Below are 24,571 nucleotides of genomic sequence, written 5' to 3'. Positions count from 1 at the left end.
GCTCACCACATAATTGTATCTTCCCCATCATCAAAAGAGCTTGTCAAAAAGATGGAGGTAATTGCAATCTCTCTTTCTGGTTTAATAGTTTTAAAACAGTTTGTGAATGATGGTTAATGTTATAGACTATGTTTGTGGAAAAATATGATGGTTTGTTTTTTACATGTAAATGTCTGTATTTATTTGCTGATTTTTTGTTTGATGGTTACAGGAATATTTTCCACAACATGAAAGAGTTGCCTCTAAGCTGAGCTGGGAAACGCATCTTCATGGTCTTGGTCGTGTTCCCTTGTCTAGGAGCATTTTTTGTTGAGTTGATTTTTTGTTTGATGGTTACAGGAATATTTTCTCCATTATCTTCTATCAAATCACACTTAAGATTTAAATAAAGCTGGAACTAAGAAAATGGTTCATACCCACTTTCAGTATCTTCTTTGCTTTCTCCATTTGAATGGGATAAGGAAGATTGACAGTGGAAACTTTTTCAACATGTGCACGAAAACAAAGAATGAACTTACAGTGTCAATGGCAGAGGGTGGGGAGGTTGGGTGGAAGATGGAAGGAAGAGACGAGGGAGAAAGAGGGAGAAAAGATGAGAAACACTGTCAGCGCAAGAAAAAAAATTGTGTCAGTCCACCGTTAGTCACATCAGCTGATGTTAATTTTTGAGGACTAAAATCAAAGTTTACATAAGGAGGAGGACTAAAATGTACCTTATTTTGAAAGAGGGACTAAAAACAAATTTGCTTGATAGTTTAGAGACTAAAAACATATTTAACCCTTCTTTAAATTTTATCCTTTTTTTTAATTTATTCAATTTAATTATAATATTTTTTTAATTTAATTTTAATTCTCATCAATTCTATTCGAACATTTTTACTAATGTGTCTACACAAGGTTAAATAATTTATATAGCTCCTATTTTTATAGAAATATCTCAAATTAATCATCTTTTATTTATAGATCTTAGTTTATTTTTTATTAAAAAAATCTTAATACCATCAGTTTTTTTTTATAATAATGTCTTAACAATGGTAAGTTCTCAATTCATAATTTTTTCATTTTTTAAAAATATTTTTGTTTAATTATTTTTTATTTCTTGTTATTATTTTAGTTTTAATTTAATTTTTTAATTTTTATTTTTTAATTTAGTTCTAATTTTTTTAAATTAAACTATTTCGTCCCTTTAAATTAAAATAAAATTTAATTTTTATATAAATATTATACAAATATTTTTATTAAAATTAATATTTTTATTAAACATTTTTAATAAATCTATTTATATTATATTTTATATTGAATTTTATTTAAAATTATTTTAAAGTTGTCAATAAATAAAAAGTAATATTAATAGAAAAACATTCCAAACTAATTTCAACTAACAATTACGTTAAATTTGTTTATTAAATTCATTTCAATTTTTTAAAATATGTAAAATTCAATTATTTCTATATAAAATTTAAGTTGATTTGAAAATAACAATTTTATAAATTAAAATGTAAAATTTTAAAATCTTTTATAACAATTTAAAATAAATAAATTTAAAAACTGAAAAATAATTTTAAATAAAGTTCAATGTAAAATATAAAAATAATAAACTTAACATTTGTATCAATATTTAATAAAAATGTGTGTATTACATTTATATAAAAATTAAATTTTGTTTTAATATGGAGAGAGACAAAATTGCTTAAGATAACAAAAATAGAACTTAATTAAGACAAAATAAAAATAATACTAAATTCAAACTAAGAGAATGACATATGACATGATAGTGATATGTGAGACTGACATTTATAACATCCTAAAAGTTATAGTGTTAAAATTATCAGGGAATCATCACATTTCAATAAACAAGAACAATTAACTAATATATATATATATATATATATATATATATATATATATTATATATATATATATATATATATATATATATATATATATAATATGATTACAGTTATCCAAAATAAAACCATAAATCAAAACTTTATATACAATATATCATATACTACTAGTAATATCTATAAAATAATTAAGGTTCTTCAAAACATTGATAATAAATCAAATGACTTTATCTAAGCGTCAGCACCCACATCACCCAACATCTGCTCCACTGAAATATCCTCCTCAGCTCACACAAATTATGAGATCATTACTAAGAGAAAGATTCACACAAAACAAACCAACACAAGTAACACGGTAAGCAAATTTTGAAAGATCCAAACATGCAATTTAATCAATTCAAAATATAACAATTTCATTCTCAAAGTCCATCAAAGAATCAAATCATCTAAACTCTAGACTTGACCATCTGGATACATATATTGATGTCAAACTATTAGGAGACCTGTGCATGTGCGGTCAAACAACAAACCAAATTACCACATAAGGTTAATCCATCATACACCTATGGTTAAACTTATCTTAGGCTAAAGATCTCCTACTACTCCTCACCGCATAACAATCCCTCTCGACTTGAGATTAGATGACTATTGGAGTGTCGAAAACATTTTCCCATTTCGGAGTCCTTACAACAATACATTACACTAAACACAATATTAGGATTTTCTCCATGGAATTCCTTTTACCATAAACTTAAAACTGAATACATATCCGCCATTACCATTCAAAGGACATTCATAACATACTACAAACTATACATAACATCATATTAACCAACTTAAATCCAAACAAAAGATTTAAAGTCAGAAAACAACATAAAAAGCCAAAAATATGATACATAGAGATTTTCTTTTGAGATAATTGATTATCCCATATAGTTTTTTATGCAAGGATGAATTTCTCACTAAAATAATCAATTATCAAGTAAGATAATCGATTATTCCAAAGAGTGTTTAAGAAAAGATGAATTAATAACTGAAAAATCTATTATCAAGTAAGATAATCGATTATCCTTATTAATTTTTCATCTTCCATTATAACAAACTTTGATTTCTGATTTGGTTTCATCCCAAACTTATCCAAATGACCAAATTGGTATCCTTGAAACTTTGATTGAGAAACATGCTTATAACTGAAATTGAATATCAATTTGCTTATTTGGTCATGAATTAGATTCACTAGATCAAACCAATAATTCAAAAGTTCACAACTTAACTTCTACATGTTAAAAACTATGTTTTAATTATCTAAGTGGTTAAACAAGTCACAAATAACTCAAAAATAGATCTCAAACATTTACCTTCTTCCCTAATCCACTCTTTTAAATTTTCACATGTCAAAATCCCCAAAGTAGACCCAAAAAGAACCCAAAACTAAACTCTAATTAACTACATCAAGAAGTAACAGTAGACTTCAACTAATTATGATCTCATAACTATTGAGACTTTGGCAAGTGTACCAAATTGTTTCAAGTAATAAACTGGTAAGACCGGATATTGTTTCCCAAGAGACTCGTTGTCACCAAACAATCATATAATTTCTAACTAACTTAGACTAAAGAATGATTCCATAATTTGGGTTTTAATGCAATTAAGGTAAATATAAGACAAGAATAGTAAAAGTGAACTTTGGTAACTCAAACACTTAGGAATGGAAAGATTTGAGATTATATGGAATGATATTGTTGGGGGTATGATTTCACCTACTTCACTTTTATGCATGGTAATTTGCTTCCTCTTCATTAAAATGGCAATGTCAATCTATAAATTTACTCAAACTCAATCCCTTGGTAGAGAGAGCCTAGACTTCCTTGTCAGATTCCAATCCCTCTAAAAACCTAACAATTATTTCCGCATTAAGAATTGAGATTAACGACAATCAAAGGTCTTAGTTCTATTCCTAGATACAATTTCCTTTAGGTGTTCAATCCAGTTCCAAATTCACACAATATTTACCAATATTAAGCAAACCCTAAAATTATGTCATGGTTGATTACATCATAACAAGCTTTAGGTAAAGGAAGTAAACACTAACAATTAATGAAAGAGACATATAATCATTTAAAACATTGTAGTTTACATAAGAGATTCGTGATTACATCAATCCCCAACAATAAATGAAACTAGCTCTCCATGAATGGAGAGCTTAAGCTTACAACAATGGTGGAAATGAAAGAAGGGAGAAAACCCAAGGACGAACAAGGATTGTTTCCACAGCTCCTAGTTTGCCTCCAAGTGCTTCAGTAGAGAGAAATCGCATTTGGGTGCCCAAAGATACAAGTCCATTCACGTTTGAGCCCTAAATAGACCAAATTTTTCACATTAGCATCGCCACTGGTCAGTTGCACCCCAGCTACAGCTCAGCTAAAGAATTCCAGTGATAAAGCGCTTAGTTGCACCCCAACTACAACCTAGTGGCAACATTCCATAGAGGAGGCACTCAGCTGCACCCTAGCGGCAACATTCAAGAGAGTAGGCACTCAGCTGCAGGCCAGTTGCACCCCAGCTACAGCAAGCCGAGATGAATGGGGCTTCAGCTACACCCCAGCTACAGATGTCATGTTCAATGTTCTTCTTTTTCACACTTCTTCTTGCTTCTAAAGTTCTTTGATTCTTTAGATTGGCACACAAGCTTCATGTGAATGACTTAAACATAGAAAAAAGTGGGGATTAGTGATGAAATTGAATCAATACAACTCAAGATGTAATTACTTAGAAACATAACAAATTGAGGCATAAAAAAGGTAGAAAGCTAAGAAAGAGTTGATTTTGTTTACTTGTTCATAATAGAAATATAGGTAAAATTCAATATTATCAACTCCCCCAAACTTGGAACCTTGTTTGTCCTCAAGCAAAAGGTATTTTTGGCCTTAACACAAAACAACTATTTCAAAAACATTGTAGAATTCATAATACTCGCTTGTTTTGAAACAACTAGAAATAAGTAACATCTTAGTCTTCCACGATGGTGCTCACAACACATTGAATCATTTAAATGCCACAGTTTATAAGAGATCAACAATCAAGGCAGAATGCTTTACTGAAATGTGTAGAACCATTCCTCACTCAAGATAGTGTTTCATTCTAATGCACTAGTGTATAAGGATGTGTGTCAATCACTCTACCATCACAATGTCACACAAATGAACTTTGTCTTTTGTTTCAACCATATTAAACACATTCACAAGCAAGTCAGCATCACAAGGACTTTCATTAGCTTGTATTGTGGCTGGGCTAAGAAAAAAACATGGTTTTCCTAGATAACAAAACACCTTGAGTTCAGAGATTAAAAAATTCAAATCATGCACATAAGTTTCTCTTTTGCTTCACTTAAATTACAGCCAATTTCTAACTTATATCCCAACTTTCTTTCATTAAATTATTTTTCTTTATCTTCTTCTTTCTTCCTTTTTTTTTTCATTTTTCTATCTTTCTATTTTTCTCAATACACCATTATAGAACAAACTCTCCCAAACTTAAACCATTCTCCTGCAGTACAAATGATTGCTTTATTCAGCTCAAGGTAAGGAAATTAGGGAATTTTCATTAGACTTGAGGTCCAGAGAGGGAACACATCTTTCATTAAGGTTCAAGGGGTTTGTATTGGCTTATTTGGCTCAAACATGCAGAAGAGGTAGAAGACAAAGATGGCCTTGATCATATGTCACAAGCAAGCAAATGATTCAAACAGAGAAACTCAGGCAAAGTCAATTGTGATCTAACATGATAGCATTCACGAGAAAAATCTAAGGAACAACATCTCACAAGGTTAACTCAAGGTTCCACAAACATCATTAGGCAACTGCCCTGATTATTTATCGCAGTTAAACAAAAAGCATTCTCAAACTGTTCATGATGAAAACAACCACAATTTGAACTTAACTGTACAATCTCAAGCATCATTTCATATTCAAGCATTAGTATCATGAATCAGGATAGTCTATCAAGCTAGATAACTTGACCAAAACATCTTTCTTTTCAGAATTGCAATTCAGACTTTAATTCCAGGTACATAAACAAACATTAGATTATCCAAAATAATTTATGCAACTAAAATAACATTTTAAGCCACTTTAATTCTGAAACTTGATAAAGCCAATCATCACAAATCTTATTTTAAATCAATCATTTAAGCACAAGAATCTCATAAAAAAATTGAATTTTAAAACATAAATATGGGCATAAATATGCACTCATCACTCCCAAGCTCTTTTCCACTTCTAGTGAATATAACATTGCACTCTTCCTTAGGGTTGACTTGAGTATTAGCAGAAACTTGTCCACCTTGTTGGTTTGTCAATTGCTTAGCTAACTGACCAACTTGCACTTCTAGATTCTTTATGGATGCATCAGTATTTTTCTGGTTTTGGATGGACTGCTGCATGAACATTTGCAATGTTTCTTCTAGTTTTGAAGTCCGATCATTCTGAGATGGATAATGTTGAGCAGGTTTATATGGATTTGTACTGCTAGAAGCTCCTTGAGTTTGCCTCCACCCTTGATTGAAAGGATTAGAAAAAGGGTTGTTGAAGAAATTTTGTCGTCCTTGGTTTTCCATATAATTGATTCCTTCAGACTGGGAACTACTAGGAACTTGGCAATGACCATTAGGATGATTATCTCCTTAGAGATCACATCTCATTACCTGATGATGCGATTGAGCATGAGCTTGCTTTGCTTGCAACTGTTGAGGTAGCTTGGCCATATGTTGAGTTAGGAGCTCCATTTTGTCAAAATTGATGGACTTTGTTTCTCAACACTAAAGGGGGGAAGGGGTGAATTGGTGTTTTATAAAAACCTTCACTTTTTAAATCTTTTTCACAAACAATGATGTTCTTGAAACCTTTCTTGCGCAGCAATCAAACGTGTGCAGTAAAACAATATGCGAACATGTCAATGCAAATGCAAATGTAAAGAGAAAGAGAGAAGAAAAACAAACTCAACTTTTATACTAGTTCAACCTCAATGCCTACATCCAGTCACCCTCACAATCAAACTTAGATTGGAGAGTAATTCACTATAATGATCAGAGTATTACAACTAAGGCTTTATAGAGAAACTCTCCAATGTAAACACCTCACAAACTCTCAATCAAATATAGAACAACAAAACCTGCCAACATAGAACAACTTGTCCTTGTTGCATGACGCACAAATTTATGATCACCAAAATATGATGTCACAAACTTGTTTAATAATCGGCAAGTATGACCGAATCGTTTCAAGTAATAAACTCGGTAAGACCAAGTATCGTTCTCCCAAAGGACTCACGGCCTAGTTTAGTTATGTGATTTGTTGATTAGCTAAGACTTAAGAACAAAATAATTGGATTTTACTATGCAAAAGACGAAAATAAACATGTATGCATGAGGTTGATCAATGGCTAAAACAAAAGACAAGCACTTTCAATGAAATATATTGATGAATATGTTGTTGGGGGTCAATTTCATCTTATCCACTCTCATATATTTTAGGAATTCAACATTCAAGTCATCATTGTTAATGCTAGTCTCTAAATTACCTTTCAAGAAGGCTTCTCCCTAATTACGAGTTCATACGATTCCTAGCATTCCTAATCATTAGTTTTTTTAGCACAGGAGCTTAAGGCAACCAATATACTATTGGGAGAAATTCCCCGGATCTAGACTTCCCCGTACGTTCCCGTATCGACAAAATCAATAATCATGCATTGAATGAGTTAAACAAAGCAAGCATTGAGAAAAGAGGAAAAACCCTAACTAATGATGAAAGAAAGCATAAGTCTTAGATTAAGATGCAAGCACAAATTCCATATATGAGAGCTTCAAAAGATTACATTGATTCCCCAACAAACATACAAGGTTTAGTTCACCATATTCATGGTGAACCTAGATGAACAATAATGAAAGAATGAAAGATAAAACCCTACAAAGGTGAAGAGGTAGCCTGAGCATCCAAGATCCTCCTTCAAAGGGGTGGGAGAGAGAGTGTTTGCTTCGTTTCTGCCAAAGATACAAACCCTAGGACGTCCTAAAGCTTATATACTATTCTAAAATTACAGAAAATCTAGGTCCAAGCCCATAAGTGTGCCGCTCAGCGGTAAAGTGCCGCTCAGCGGTAAGTGCGTGAGTAGTTTCTTCCCCTCAGCGGCCATTTTGCCCCTCAGCGGTTCCAACGTGAACTCCTGAGTGCCGCTCAGTGGTAAACTGCCGTTGAGCGGCAGTTGCGGCTTCTCCTTTTGCACTTTTTGATGTCTTTTCTGATTCCATCTCTCTCCTTCTTCACTTCTTTCACCAAATTCACCTTAAAACCTGCACAAAAACACTGAAACCAAGCATAAACCTGTCCAGCTCTCTTATTTCTGAAAATATGACTAAAAGCATGATTTCAAGCTAGTTTCTAAGTGTTAAAGGTTGCTTTTAGTATCAATTTAAGCATGAAAATAACAGTTTTTCAACTGTTATCACAACCCCAAACTTAGAACTTTGCTTGTCCTCAAGCAAACAAGATGTGACTCAATCTTCTACCAATTCATATGATGGTTCACTTATTCAAAGATGCTCTTTTTCAAGATAAGTAAAGACTACAATCAAACTTATGACCAAGAGTTCAATCAAGATGTGCACATGCTTTAGTGTTCACAAAGTCATTTAGATTCCAGCAAATGCTATTTTTCATGAATGATCAATCAATTAAGCATGGATGTTCATGTGTTCATGGAATATTTCCTCACTAGGTAAAGTGTTTCACTCACACACAAGTGTATAAGAGGTAATCACTCATTCACTCTACTATCACAATGTCACATGAATCAACTTTGCCTTTCATTTTACCACAATCAAAAACATTCACAAGCATGCATCATCACAAGGACTTTTCAATGGCTTATAATGTGGCTGGGCTAACAAGAAAATTGGTTTTTCTGGATCATTAAATCCTTAAGTTAAGAGAATCATAATCAACACAATTATTCTTATTTTTTCCAACTTGCCTTTGCATTTGCATTGAGCTTTGCTTCTTTTTTCTTTTCTTTTCTTTTTCTTTGCATATTCTTACTTTTTAGCTATTAGCTCAATGCTTTTCCTTTTTCATGTTTTCCCAATAACCCCAAACTTGAACATTTAACAATACCACACAATATCTTCTACTTAACTCAAGGTAAAGATTTTCAATCAAGGGTTTTCAATTTATGTTCAAGGCTAAGGGTTCAAAGGATAGAACACAAAGTGTTCTCTTTTAGTGGGCTAACTTTATGAATTTGGCCAATAAAAAGGGTTCCAACAAACGACCTTGATCATATGATGCAAAACAAGCAATTGATTCAATCATAGAAAACCTGGGCAAAGTCATTCATGCTTTCAAAGTAATAGCATTTAACAATAGCAACTCTGGAGCTCAAAACCTCACATATAAGCTCATTCACATTTGACATACACATCCTGCTTAATTTCACAATCACAATCATAATATCCTGCATTTGTTCACAAAGCTTGTGAATCACCTGTATAAGCATTTTAATGTGCACATCATCTCAACATCAATCAATCAATAAGCATCATCAAGCATTACTTATCAAACAATCACAGTTAATAGCAAACCATCATAACAAACCAGGTGTTCAATAGAGTACATCAAACCCTAATCTAAAAATAAAAACAAATAAATAAGTTCAGAAAACTTAAACCAACAAAAGCATAAGCATATGATAGCATTCATCAGTAAATGCTATCTCAGCTCCTCATCAATCTGAGTTGTCCTCTGTATCTTCCTCTTCCTCCTCATCTTCATCATCTTCAAATGCATCATCATCATCAGCTTCATCTTCTTCCATCTCTCTAACTGAAGCTTCAGCTGCTTCAGCTCCTCCTTCATGCACTGACTCCTCTGGCCAAGCTACCACATTATGGAATTCATCCATAGTCCACCTGTGGGCTGGAGGTGTATCATACATTCCTACAATCATCTCAGCAGTAGCCACCTGCCCTCTGTGAATGGACTGCAACTGAGCACCTATAAGAGACATATACATGTCCCTCATCTGGAATGGTTCTGCTTCATGTGTCTCAGCAGATGTCTGGCTCTGTGCTGGCCCTCTCTCTCTACGAGCACGGCGTGGTGGAACTGGCTGAGCTGCCTCCTCACCTCCATAGTATTGTCTGTAATAAGCCTCATCAATAGCTTTTCTTGGCCTCTCAAATGGTGGAGCAGAAGTGTCCACCCCAGCTATCTTGCAAAGGTGAGTAATCAAGGAGGGATGTCCTAGTGGTGCTTTGTTGTTTGAGGTATTGGCACACACACTAATCTCATCAGCTATCACCTGCCCAATATTAACATTTAAGTTTCTGATAGCACAGTAGATGAATAGTGCCCTGTTGAGAGTAATATCTGACACATGTGAACATGGCTGAATGTTGGCATGAGAAAATGCCATCCAATACTTTGCAAGAGGAGTCAAATCCGTCCTCCTAATGTTAACCACTAAGCCAGATCTATTCCTTTGGAAGTGTCCTCCAGGTATGCATAGTACTCTCTCCACATCCTCATAATCAGCAACTTCCTCCATGCAAAGAGCAAACTGGCACTGCTCACCAACCCACACAGTGTCCAGGAAGTTATTGATAGAATCAGGATCATACCTGATAGCATGGCCTTTGACATAGCCCAGATAATTTTCAGCTGGATAGTCACCAATCTTCTTTGCATTGGTGTAGAACTCTTTTACCACAGCTATGTTGGCAGGTGCAGGATATGTGGCTAGCTTTCCCCAGTCATTTCCTAACACTTGCTCTCCAAATTGAGGAGCAAAGTTAGGTATCATTCCAACTTTTCTTTCCATCAGAAGTCTCCTGTCCTGAACCACCCTAAAGTGCTTCTCATGTTTCCTAGAGAGGAACCTGCTAGAGTGGGTTTGCTGTGGTTCCTTTTCCTTTCTCTTGGTTGCCATGGTTTTTAATCTCTTTCCTGAAGAGGATGTCATTCCTGCATTCAACATAAATACAAAACCACAGAACATGATGTTAATCATTAGTGAAACACAGAACACAACTCCTTTCGAAGCTAAACCACCGCTGAGGGCCATAATTTCCCCTCAGCGCCACCAGTGCCACATTCCAGATCACAAAAAAAAACAGAAAAACCAAGTCTGGCAGAGTGCCGCTCAGCGGCAGTTTACCCCTGAGCGGTAACCCTGCAGATTTTTGAAAAATCTCTTTTAAGCTGTCCTAACTCCACCCAAATGCAATTTTCAGTTTTCCAGTTCATAATCATGCAGTTTAATCGGTTCAAACATCAAATATATCATTAAATCATGCATAAAAACCAAAACCCCTAAATATTCATGCTTTGACAATCACATTCAAATCAAGAACCCTAGAATGAACAAAATGCTTTTTACTTACTTGGGTGGAGATAATAGATGCAATGAAAATGCTTCCAAGCTAGAATGCTCTCTTCTAACCCCAAACTTTGATGGCACACTAGTGAAAAAGTGAGTGGAAGAGAAATTTTCTTATAAGGGAAGAGTGAAAAGATGTGGAAAACCTTGGAGAAGGTATGTGAGAGTGTTTGTGCAGAGAAGAGCCTGAAAGAATGAGCATATGCGCAGCTTAGGGTATAAAAATACCCTAATGGGCTCGAGTCCCGCTGAGGGGAAACTAAAGCCCATCTGCGAGAGTACCGCTCAGCAGTAAGTTGTCGCTCAACGGCACTTTCGTGATGTGCTCTTCTCCTTCTTTTCTTAACCTACGTGCCTCCTAGACAAGGCCCTCACTGGTTCCCTGCAATTCAATGTTTAAAATACTTATGCAAACCCTATTATGCAACTAAAATAAAACAAACAAAAACAATCAATCAACTGGGTTGCCTCCCAGGTAGCGCTTGTTTAACGTCACGAGCCTGACCCAAAATCCACCAACACCCATCAGTAGGTGTTACAAACTTACTAGCACCCATCAGTAGGTGCAAAATTTTCTCACCAACACCCTTTAGTAGGTGTTACTACTTAGCATCCTTCAGTAGATGTTACTACTTAGCATCCTTCAGTAGATGCTATATCCACAAAATATTTACACAATAATGTTCAACAAATTTAAAAATTACAAACCAAAGTAAAATTTAAAAGTTTTAAAATCACTGGGTTGCCTCCCAGCAAGCGCTCTTTTAACGTCATTAGTTTGACCTAGTAAAGCTCAAGTTCTTTCTTCATAGTTGATGTTGTTATCCCACCAACTCCTCAGTTGTTTCCTGTGAACTGTTTTGATTCTTCTAAGATGTGGAGATTCTATCTCTATCATCTCCTTCTCTTTAAAGCCTTTCACAACCCACAACTTTTTTTGATTCTCACGGGTTCACCAAGTTGGGGTCTTTCTCCCAATCATCATGAATTTCTCCTCCTCCTCCAATCTTTTCTTCCTTGTGCACCTGAAACAACAAACAATGGTTACCTGCAACCTTGGGATTTTCATCTTTATGGCTAGTCATGTGTGCATCTTGAAATGCAGCTTTATAACTAGCTTCTTCCTCCTGTGTTTGCGTCTCATCTTTAAAGACGTCTACAACCACTCTCTCCTCTCGATCCTGGAGCACCACTATACCTTCATTTACATCAATGATACCTCTGGCCGTTTTCATAAACGGTCTTCCAAGAATGATAGGTATCTTCTCTGTCTCCATCTTCATCACCACAAAGTCTGCCAAGAACTGAAGTTTGCCAACACAAACTATAATGTCCTCTGCAATCCCACATGGCTCCTTTGAAGATCCATCGGCCATTACTAGATTAACCTTTACAGGTTTCACATTAACATTGCTGATTTGCTCTAGTAAAGAGTAAGGTATCAAGTTAACACTTGAACTTAAATCAAGAAGAGCTTTCTTAACCCTTTTCTTCCCTATGGTACAAGGGATAGAAAAGCTTCCTGGATCTGTTGCTTTATGAGGGAATGACTCTTTTTTAACAGTTATACACTCCTTTACCTCATCATCTCTACGTCTTTTCTTTGTAGAGATGTTTTCATCAGATTTCGTGTAAACTGTGATTTGTTGTAGAATCTGCTCCCAAGGTGCATCATTATCCACCATTTTGAATAATTCAGTGAAATCCAGTTGTTTCCCTTGATGTATTGGAAAAGGAAAAATGCTTTTGCTCTCTATTTCTCTTCTCTCTTCTGTATCTAACTCAACTTTCTCATCATCAACACTCTCTACCACCTTGCACTCTTCTCTGGGGTTAACCTCAGTATTAGCCCCAAAATTTCTATTTGGTCTTTCTTCCACCTGCTTGGTGATCTGCCCCATCTGAGTCTCCAAATTTTTGATAGCAGCTTCAGTGCTCTTTTGGGTAGACTCAGTTTTCTGTATGAAATTGTTAAGAGTTTCCTCCATCCTCATGGACCTTTCATTAAGCATAGATATCTGCTGCCATAAGGTGGGTTGCTGCTGCTGCTTATTAAATTGACCAGCTTGCCCAGTTTGTCCTTGACCAATGCTTGGGTGCGGTTTCCACCCTTGATTGTAGTTCCCTTGACGGTATTGATTGGTCATGTAGTTTACATCCTCTACGGCTTCTACTGGAAAGGCACATTGACCATTAATATGGTCGCCTCCACACAATTCGCACAACTGGGATTGTACCTGTGCAGCAATCTTCAACTCTTTGGGTAATTATGCAAGAGTTTTAGTAAGAGTCTCCAGCTGTTGAGTTAGAATTTTGTTTTGAGCTAGCAAGGCATCATGTGTCTGTAATTGGAGAACTCCTTTTTGTTGCATAGGAGCTCCTCTCTCACTGTGCAGCTCATTATCACTAGTAGCCATGTTTTCTATAATTTCTGTGGCTTCCTCTAGAGTTTTCCATTTAATATTGCCTCCTGCTGAGGCATCAAGCATCATCTTGGATTGTGAACCAAGCCCTCCAAGGAAAGTTAAGACTACTTCCTGTTCTTCAAAGCCATGCGTGGGTGTTTTTCTTAGCAAACTTTTGTATCTATCCCATGCATGCCCCAGTGATTCTTCCATGCCTTGCCTAAATGAAGAAATCTCTTGCTTGCCTTTTGTCACCTTTGATTGTAGAAAGTACTTGTTTAAAAACTTTGTTACCACTGCTTCCCACTCTGTGAAACTTCCTTCTGGGAAAGAATTCAACCAAAGTTTAGCATTGCCTCCCAATGAGAAAGGAAACAAGCTAAGTTTGATCGCTTCATTTGGCACCCCATTAATCTTCACTGTATTGCAAATCTCATTGAATGTAGTGAGGTGCTCATATGGGCTTTCATGAGATAACCCATTAAATTGGTTGCTTTTCACCAGTTGGATCAGTGCTGGTTTGCCCTCCATATTAGTTGCATTGACTCTAGGTCTAGCTATACTGTTAAAGTGTTGAGGTCCAGCTATATTGGTGTAATCAGCAAGAGTTCTTCTGACATTGTTGTTCTCCATATTTTCTGTGCTATAGTCAGAACCTTGTGGTGATGGTTGCAACAGAGTTTCCGGAGGAGGGAAAAGTTCTCTAGATGTTCGGATTCTTCTCCTCCGTCTACTCTCGTCTAGACCTTCAAGAAGAGGTTCGGTTGTTTTTTTGCTCCTTGTTATAATTGCCTCCTGCATACACAAGAACACAAAACCCTAGAATATTTGGTTAGCACAAAAAGATATAGGAGAAGATATAAGATTTGAGATGAGAAGATAAAAACAGAAAACAGAAAAATAAAAATAAAAACAGAAAATAAAATAAAATAAAATATAAACAGAAAAAATAAAAACAGAAAAAAAATAAAAACAGAAAATAAAAACAGAAATTCAAAATTAAAGTCAAAGATAATCAATAATCACACAAATTAACCAGTTAAACCACGAGTCCCCGGCAACGGCGCCAAAAACTTGATGCACAAATTTATGATCACCAAAATATGATGTCACAAACTTGTTTAACAATCGGCAAGTATGACCGAATCGTTTCAAGTAATAAACTCGGTAAGACCAAGTATCGTTCTCCCAAAGGACTCACGGCCTAGTTTAGTTATGTGATTTGTTGATTAGCTAAGACTTAAGAACAAAATAATTGGATTTTACTATGCAAAAGACGAAAATAAACATGTATGCATGAGGTTGATCAATGACTAAAACAAAAGACAAGCACTTTCAATGAAATATATTGATGAATATGTTGTTGGGGGTCAATTTCATCTTATTCACTCTCATATATTTTAGGAATTCAACATTCAAGTCATCATTGTTAATGCCACTCTCTAAATTACCTTTCAAGAAGGCTTCTCCCTAATTACGAGTTCATACGATTCCTATCATTCCTAATAATTAGTTTTTTTAGCACAGGAGCTTAAGGCAACCAATATACTATTGGGAGAAATTCCCCGGATCTAGACTTCCCCGTACGTTCCCGTATCGACAAAATCAATAATCATGCATTGAATGAGTTAAACAAAGCAAGCATTGAGCAAAGAGGAAAAACCCTAACTAATGATGAAAGAAAGCATAAGTCTTAGATTAAGATGCAAGCACAAATTCCATATATGAGAGCCTCAAAAGATTACATTGATTCCCCAACAAACATATAAGGGTTAGTTCACCATATTCATGGTGAACCTAGATGAACAATAATGAAAGAATGAAAGATAAAACCCTAGAAAGGTGAAGAGGTAGCCTAAGCATCCAAGATCCTCCTTCAAAGGGGTGGGAGAGAGAGTGTTTGCTTCGTTTCTGCCAAAGATACAAACCCTAGGACGTCCTAAAACTTATATATTATTCTAAAATTACAGAAAATCTAGGTCCAAGCCCATAAGTGTGCCGCTCAGCGGTAAAGTGCCGCTCAGCGGTAAGTGCGTGAGTAGTTTCTTCCCCTCAGCGGCCATTTTGCCCCTCAACGGTTCCAACGTGAACTCCTGAGTGCCGCTCAGCGGTAAACTGCCGCTGAGCGGCAGTTGCGGCTTCTCCTTTTGCACTTTTTGATGTCTTTTCTGATTCCATCTCTCTCCTTCTTCACTTCTTTCACCAAATTCACCTTAAAACCTGCACAAAAACACTGAAATCAAGCATAAACCTGTCCAGCTCTCTTATTTCTGAAAATATGACTAAAAGCATGATTTCAAGCTAGTTTCTAAGTGTTAAAGGTTGCTTTTAGTATCAATTTAAGCATGAAAATAACAGTTTTTCAACTGTTATCATTGCAGCAAACCCTTTGAGATATCCCCTATCAAAGTCAAGAGTACACCACTCTTCTTCCTAACGCCGCATGTACAGGAAAATAACAAATCAAAGATTGCAAGTCTTCTCTCCTGATCAATCAAGATGCACCTTCAGTGTGCTAAAGCGATCAGTCATAGCAGTCTACTAATCTGCTTCACAAGAATTCTTCCAAGATCTGTCAAACTCTCACGTTCTTGATTCTTGGAGCCTTTTTGTAATCTGTAAAGTTTCTAAACTCAATTACAATCAGATATGACAATGTTAGAATAATCAAAAGTTCTTACAGAAAACAATCACTACATCAATATATAGTTTGTATAGTTTATATCAGTCTTGACGCAAACTAATCGATTACCAAACTTATGTAATTGGTTACATTAGATAGATGTAACAAAAATACAACTAATTCAGCTTTTAATTGAATACACAATTAATGCAATCGATTCTCATTAAATGTTGTTCAAACACATTTAAAAAATATGACCGTCATAACAATTATGACAAGCATAAGTCAGTTTTCAAACATAACAGACTTAATTGAATACACAAAGCATTTAATCGATTAAGGTTTAACACTTAGAAGATTTTTGAAAACTTTTCTTTCTAAAAACACATCACAACACATTTGAAAAAGATATGTGCAAATACACGAATTTTAATCAATTCATCAACTAATCCAATCAATTCACAACTAGTTGTTTTGCCTCAGTTCAAAACTCAAGTTGTCTAATGACCTTAATTGATTATCACAACACTATAATTGATTAAGTCATGCAGATATGCTTTTGTGCATGTGGTTTTCATATCACAGAAACATACATTGTGCATACACAGTATAATCACTTCACAAACACAATAATATGCATCAATAAACACAGTATGTCCAACAAATGTAATCGATCAACTTTTCTTTCTAAAAACACATCACAACACATTTGAAAAAGATATGTGCAAATACACGAATTTTAATCAATTCATCAACTAATCCAATCAATTCACAACTAGTTGTTTTGCCTCAGTTCAAAACTCAAGTTGTCTAATGACCTTAATTGATTATCACAACACTATAATTGATTAAGTCATGCAGATATGCTTTTGTGCATGTGGTTTTCATATCACAGAAACATACATTGTGCATACACAGTATAATCACTTCACAAACACAATAATATGCATCAATAAACATAGTATGTCCAACAAATGTAATCGATCAACTTTTCTTTCTAAAAACACATCACAAAACTTTTGAAAAAGATATGTGCAAACACACGAGTTTTAATCGATTCATCAACTAATGTAATCGATTCACATCTAGTTGTTTTGCCTCAGTTCAAAACTCAAGTTGTCTAATGACCTTAATTGATTATCACAACACTATAATCGATTAAGTCATGCAGATATGCTTTTATGCATGTGGTTTTCATATCATAGAAACATACATTGTGCATACACATATATAATCACTTCATAAACACAATAATATGCATCAATCAACACAATATGTCCAACAAATGAACAAACACAATATGTGCATGTTACACAATAAGCATGTACACATTCAACATATAACACAATACAGAAACATTATGTTGTGACATGACAACATTCATATGTTTTTATTATCAATGTGTTGTCATCATTAAAAACTAACATATAGGGATTGAGTTCAGCTAACACAGTGCTCCCCCTATCAACACATTTGTTGAGCGAGAAGTTTGTTCTGTGCAAGCAATGCATCTTGAGCACTAAGTTCATAAACTCCTCTCTTTTGTGCTTGTGTTCTCCCATGTTGACTCCTCATGTTAGTGGAAGCCATATTTTCAATAATAGCAATGGATTTATCAGTAGTTTTGAATAGAACCGAACCACCAAAAGATGTATCTAGTATCATCTTAGTGTGAGGTTGTAGCCCATTACAAAAAGTTTGCACTTGCTTTTCCAGGCTAAATCCACGATTGGGACACTTTCTCAATAAAGCTTTGAATCTTTCCCAAGCTTCACATAGTGGTTCATCTACTCCTTGGATGAAAGTAGCAATTGTAGCCTTTATTTTTGTGCTCTTTGATGGTGGAAAGAAGCGAGCAAGAAATTTGTGTTCCACATCCTCTCAACTAGTCAAACTTTGATTAGGCTGTGATTGAAGCCAAGCCTTTGTTTTTCCATTCAGAGAAAATGGGAAGAGTCTCATGTACAACGCTTCTTCATCCTGTCCCATTACACCCACAGAGCCACACAATTCATAGAAAGTGACCAAATGAGCATGAGGGTCTTCATTCTCCATGCTAGAAAATTGATTTGAATTGATGAGCTGGAGTATACCAGGCTTCATTTCTGCCAACTTGTCACTCATAGTGAGCCTCACAATGCTTGAGAAGTTTCTCGGGCTTGTGTAAGCAATAGAGTCCCCTATGGTTCTCCTTGGAGGTGGTCTTGTGCCAGTCATTTCGTTCACTAAAGAAGTATCAAGAAGTTCACTGTTTTGATTGTTGAAAGAAGTTGAAGATTCAAGGGCAGCTTGTTGACTTATAACTCGTCATCTCCTTGTGCCACTTTTGTTTCTGCGAGCTGTTTTCTCGATCTCAGGGTCGACAAGGAGTGGTTTAGATGACACAGTCCTCCTTGTACAGATATTTCCCTGCATACATTAGAGAACAGCCAAACTCGAGCCACAAGTTAGCCCAAAAATATAGAGATAGTAATTACAATAAAACAAAAAAATATACACAAAAGAATAGAGTCTAAATCGGTTAAAAATCACACAAAAGTCTAGTTTTAGAGATGGGTCCCCAACAGCGGCTCCAAAAACTTATTGAGATTTTGGCAAGTGTACCAAATCATTTCATGTATAAACCGATAAGATTAGACTTCCTTATTAGATTCCAATCCCTTGGAAAACCTAACAATTATTTCCACATTCAGAATTGAGATTAACGACAACCAAAGGTCCTAGTTCTATTCCTAGATACAATTTCCTTTAGGTGTTTAATCCAGTTCCAGATTCACACAATATTTACCAATATTAAGCAAACCCTAAAATCATGTCATGGTTGATTACATCATAACAAACTTTAAGTAAAGAAAGTAAACACTAACAATCAATGAAAAAGGCATACAATAATTCAAAACATTGTAGTTTACATAAGAGATTCATGGTTAAATCAATCTCCAACAATAAATGAAACTAGCTCTCCATGAATGGAGAGCTTAAGCTTACAATAATGGTGGAAATTGAAGAAGGTATAGAACCCAAGGAAGAAGAAGGATTGTTCCCACAGCTCCTATTTCGCCTCCAAGTGCTCCACTAGAGAGCAATCACGTTTGGGTGCCCAAAGATACAAATCCCTTCACGTTTCAGCCCTAAATAAACCAAATTTGCCACATCAGTGTCGCCACTACTCAGCTACACCCCAACTACAATCCGACTAAAGAATTCCAGTGATAGAGCACTCAGTTGCACCCCAACTACAACCCAGCGACAACTTTCCAGAGAGTAGGCGCTCAGCTGCACCCTAGCAGCAACGTTCCAGAGAGTAAGCACTCAGTTGCAGGCTAGCTGCACCCTAGCTACAACAAGCCAAGATGAATGGGAATCAACTGCACCCAAGCTACGATGTCATCTTCAATGTTCTTCTTTTTCACACTTCTTCTTGCTTCTATGGTTCTTTGATTCTTTGGATTGACACACGAGCTTCATGTGAACGATCTAAACATAGTAAAAAGTAAACTCTCAAACATCAACTCTGCACACATAAATCTCAACAAAATCCAGCAAGTGCAAATGGACAGTAAATTAAATTCAGATTGGATGTAATTCAATGCAGAAACTAACCACCTAATTAATTCAACCGCCAAGTCAGAACTGGAATTTAGGTGCTTTAATCACTTCTTAAAACTGGAGGATGCATTGGCAATTAAAAACAATTTGATGCACAACTGATTATGACAAGAGCAGCCTTTTCAACAAATCAATGAATTACACTGGGCAGAAACAATGGACCAAACCAGTCAAGAATAATGTCCTAAACTAATTCAGAAATCAGTGGACCATGTTAATCAAATCAATGGACAAAGAGTAATGTGAGGCAAATCAGAAATTGGCAGTTTTTAAATAGTGTTGTTGCACTTCCAGAAATGCTCATAAAACAATCAGCACCTTATTTGCAATTCTTATGCATCTACCAAATTCCCATATGTCTTATCAAATAAGACTCAACATTCACATTCCAAACAATTAATATACCAATGATTTCAGTAAACAACTTAAAATCTAAAATGAATGCAACATAATGTAATAATCAGATTCAATGCAAGAAAACTTTCTCTCTTGGTCCAATGGGTTGCATTCCAGCTTAATCAATCTCACTTTCCTGCACAAGTAAACCGTCAGCACACAGTTAAGTAAAACTGATTCTCTCATACAAATGTGCCAAGGAAGTGGGCTAAATCAGCCATACTAAGTGTCAACACCCAATTTTGTCCGGGTTGAAACAATGTGTTTTTATTGGCTTTTATTTTATTTTATTTTTATTTTTTTTTATGTATTTAGATTTTTTTTGCTTTTAATTTTTTCTATTTTATTTCTTATTTTCAATTTGTTTTAATAGTGTTAATTAATCAAAATAATTAAAAAATTGAAAAATAAAATTAAAATTAAAAATAAAGTAAAAAAAATAAATAAAATAAAATTGGAAAAAGTAAAAAATAGAAAAAGGGGAGAAAACGTGGGAAATGGGGGAAGAGACGTGTCTCAGCAGGGGAGACCAGGTTGTTACAAGAGAATAATTCCAAGATTTTGGGGAGCAGAATTGGATTTTGGGGGGATCAGAGAGAGAGAATAGAAAGGAGGAGGGCACACGAGAAGAGCATTATCTGGAATCATCATCCAGAGTCAGCATTGGCACCGGCACCGGCGAGAAGAGGCCACCGTCTACGCAGCGAACGATAGCAGCCACCTTAACAGCAGGTAAGTCTCTGTGCTTCCAGAATCATCGTGAACGCTTACTGCATAACTGCTTCTTATGCTTATTCCATGATGAATGCTTTTCCTCTGAACACCATGAGTTCCCTCATCACCAACCTCCCCTTCTTTTCATTCTCTGTTACACCATATTTCCTCTCTCTGCTATAACTCCCATGCTCACGGCCAATCTCAACAAATCAAAATCCAAAACCCATCGCACAATCCAAGAATGAAGAGATGAACTGGAGCGATGGCCGATGATGGTCTCAGCGGTGAAAGGCGGAGAGCTCGACGAAGAAGAGGCAGCTCGTATGTTTGAACTGGCGGAGACGAACCCCTCCCTGGGTTGCCGGTATCGGAGAGTGCAGACAAGAGCAAGGAAGCAGTGGCGCGAGGGTATTGAGTCCCGGCGGCCTGGAGCTGTTGAGAAGGAATTTGGTGGCCGTGGAGGTGGCCGAGGAGGTGGATGAGTATAGGCATGGGGAGGGACATCATCGTGACAGTGCATGCTCGTCGTGGAGGTTTTAGCAATGGTGAAGTGGATGTTGATGGATGAGGATGGCACGAGCGGATCGGAGATGAAGACGGAGGAAAACCATCCCTGAGAATCGCTGGTTTTCGAAGAGAGAGAAGTGGAAACGATGGTGTCTTGGCTGACGGTGGTTCTGGTGGTGCGAAGGGGTCGCCGGTGAAGCCAAGGCGCGTTCTGTTTGAGGTGACGGTGGTCGGCCATGGCAGAGGTGGTGATCAGTTGTGGTGATTGAACAAGAAACCTTGAATCTCTGGAGAAGGTGCAAATCGGCTTGAAGGAGTGAGAATGAGGATGAATCTCTGAACCCCTAGAAAATTCTAGGTTAGAAACCATTCAATTGGGCCAGGCCCAAAATTGAGCGTACGTCCGGGAACCTTTGTTTTTCGAGCGTTCGTCATCCAGCCTCACAATTCCAACGAACGCTCGTCCATAACGAGCGTTTGTCATCCAACGCTCATTTTCCCAACGAACGCTCGTCCATAACGAGCGTTCGCCATCCAACCCATATCCTCCCAACGAACGCTCGTTAATAACGAGCGTTCATCATCCAGCCTCATCTTCCCAACGAACGCTCGTCCAAACGAGCGCTCGTCGTTCATCATCCAGCCTCATCTTCCCAACGAACGCTCGTCCAAACGAGCGCTCGTCGTTCATCATCCAGCCTCATCTTCCCAACGAACGCTCGTCCAAACGAGCGCTCGTCGTTCATCATCCAGCCTCATCTTCCCAACGAACGCTCGTGCAAACGAGCGCTCGTCGTTCGTCATCCCGCCTCATCATCCCAACGAACGCTCGTCCATAACGAGTATGCGCCATCCAACCTCATTTTCCTAACGAACGCTCGTCCCAAACGAGCGCTCGTCATTTGGCCTCCACTCACCTCAGCTACCCAACGAACGCTCAACCCAACGAGCGCTCGTAGACTAGCCTCCTCTTCTCAGCGTCCGTTCGTCACATCATCCATTGAACGCTCGTCATCTACCTTCCTGTACTCAACGTACGTTCGTCGTATCACCCAACGAACGCTCGTTATTCAGCCTACATTCACAACGTTCATTCATCCTCTATCAACGAGCGTTCGTCATTCAGCCTTAGTTACCAACGTTCGTCCTTTATATTCCCCAACGAACGTTCGTCCTTAAGCTTCCATATCTGAACGTCCGTTCGTCATGTCAATAACGAACGTTCGTCCTTAAGCTTCCATTTTTGAATGACCGTTCGTCATGTCAATAACGAACGTTCGTCCTTAGGCTTCCATTTTTGAACGACCGTTCGTCCTGTCAATAATGAACATTCGTCCTTATGGTTCCATTTTTGAACGTCCGTTTGTAGTTTCAAACAATGAGCGTTCGTCTTTAAGCTTCCATTGTTGAACGTTCGTTCGTCATTCAATAACGAGCGTTCGTCACAGCTTCAATTTCTCAACGTCCGTTCAGCCATTTTCATTTCTTTTGTTTATTTATTTTATTTCTATTTATTTTAAACATCTATTTAGCCTTAAATATATATGTAATAATACAATATTTTAAATAAATAAATTTACAAAAATATGTTTTAAAGGTTTAAGCACACGTGTGACCGCTCGCGTCGTCCTTGTGCTAAAAACCTCTTCTTCTTTTCTTAAATAAAATTTCAAAAAATACGTTTTAAAGGTTTAAGCACACGTGTGACCGCTCGCGTCGTCCTTGTGCTAAAACCCTCTTCTTCTTTTCTTAAATAAAATTTCAAAAATACGTTTTAAAGGTTTAAGCACACGTGTGACCGCTCGCGTCGTCCTTGTGCTAAAAGCCTCTTCTTCTTCCTTAAATAAATTTACAAAAATATGTTTTAAAGGTTTAAGCACACGTGTGACCGCTCGCGTCGTCCTTGTGCTAAAAACCTTTTTCTTCTTTTCTTAAATAAAATTTCAAAAATACGTTTAAAGGTTGAACACTCGTGTGATCGTTCGCATCGTCCTAGTGTTCAATACTTTTCTCTCTTATTTACGTAATATTAAACGAGGGTATGAGTGCTCGTGCGATCGTCCGCATCAGCCTAGCACTCAATACTCTCAAGTTTTTCTAAATAAGTAAATAATGGTATGTGTGCTCGTGCGATCGTCCGCATCAGCCTAGCACTCAATACCCTTAAGTTTTCCTAAATAAGTAGATAACGGTATGAGTGCTCGTGTGATCGTTCGCATCGGCCTAGTGCTTAATATCGTTATCTCTCTTTTCAAAAATAATTAAAAATATTTAAATATCATTTTAAAGGTATGAGTACTCGTGCGACCGTTCGCGTCGGCCTAATACTCATTACCTTCTTTTTCTCGAAAATATTAAAAACATAAAAATCTCCAAAAATTAAAAACATCTGCTTTTTCAAACAAACAAACAGTCTTTCAAGCTAGAACTACGTAACCCTGATTTCTCATTTTGAATGAGAATACGTAGGAGCAAGGTCAATCCTTGTCGGGCCCAAAAAACTAAAAAAATATATTTTGTTTATTTATAATTTTATTTTAGGGGATAGTTAAACATTTTGAAAACCACATCATATTCGCGCATTTAGTTAAAGGTACTGCCTTAGGGCAGGCGTTGTAGGGTGCTAACACTTTCCCTACACGTAACCGACTCCCGAACCCAGAATATGGTTTTCGTGGATCATGCTTTATCATTTTGAGGTTTTTCCATAGTTTTCCATAATAAACTATGGTGGCGACTCCAAAATCTCTTTTCGAAACCCGTTTCTTTTTGGATCGTCGTCCCGTCGCGATTCCGGTTGCGACACTAAGCTCACAGCACTGAGGTTTCTCTTTAAAAAGTTAAAGCACTCAAATGAAAGGTTTAAAAGGGAAATTTTCAGTTTAGGCCAGAAAATCCTGTGGATCACCACCACCTAATATGCTACCATTCACACTTACCTTCTTTCAAATCCCAAAAACCAGAATGGAAATAGATTTCTCAATTCAGAAAAAAAATGGTTAGGCTAAGGCAAAGTGATGGACAAACAGGACAACCAC

The 24,571-nt window shown here is 36.5% G+C and overlaps 1 pseudogene; it reads right to left on the bottom strand.

Annotated features, from left to right (window-relative positions):
- Window positions 1-17,768: 17,768 nt before the first annotated feature.
- LOC148191170 (uncharacterized) lies at window positions 17,769-18,719 on the bottom strand (annotated as a pseudogene).
- Between the last annotated feature and the right edge of the window lie 5,852 nt (window positions 18,720-24,571).

The sequence above is a fragment of the Vigna umbellata genome, chromosome 11 (assembly GCF_029865625.1).
Source record: "Vigna umbellata cultivar VRB3 chromosome 11, Vumbellata_1.0, whole genome shotgun sequence".
Lineage (NCBI taxonomy): Eukaryota > Viridiplantae > Streptophyta > Magnoliopsida > Fabales > Fabaceae > Vigna > Vigna umbellata.
Note: the sequence above shows the minus strand (reverse complement) of the source record. Positions and strands in the feature narration are given on the sequence as shown.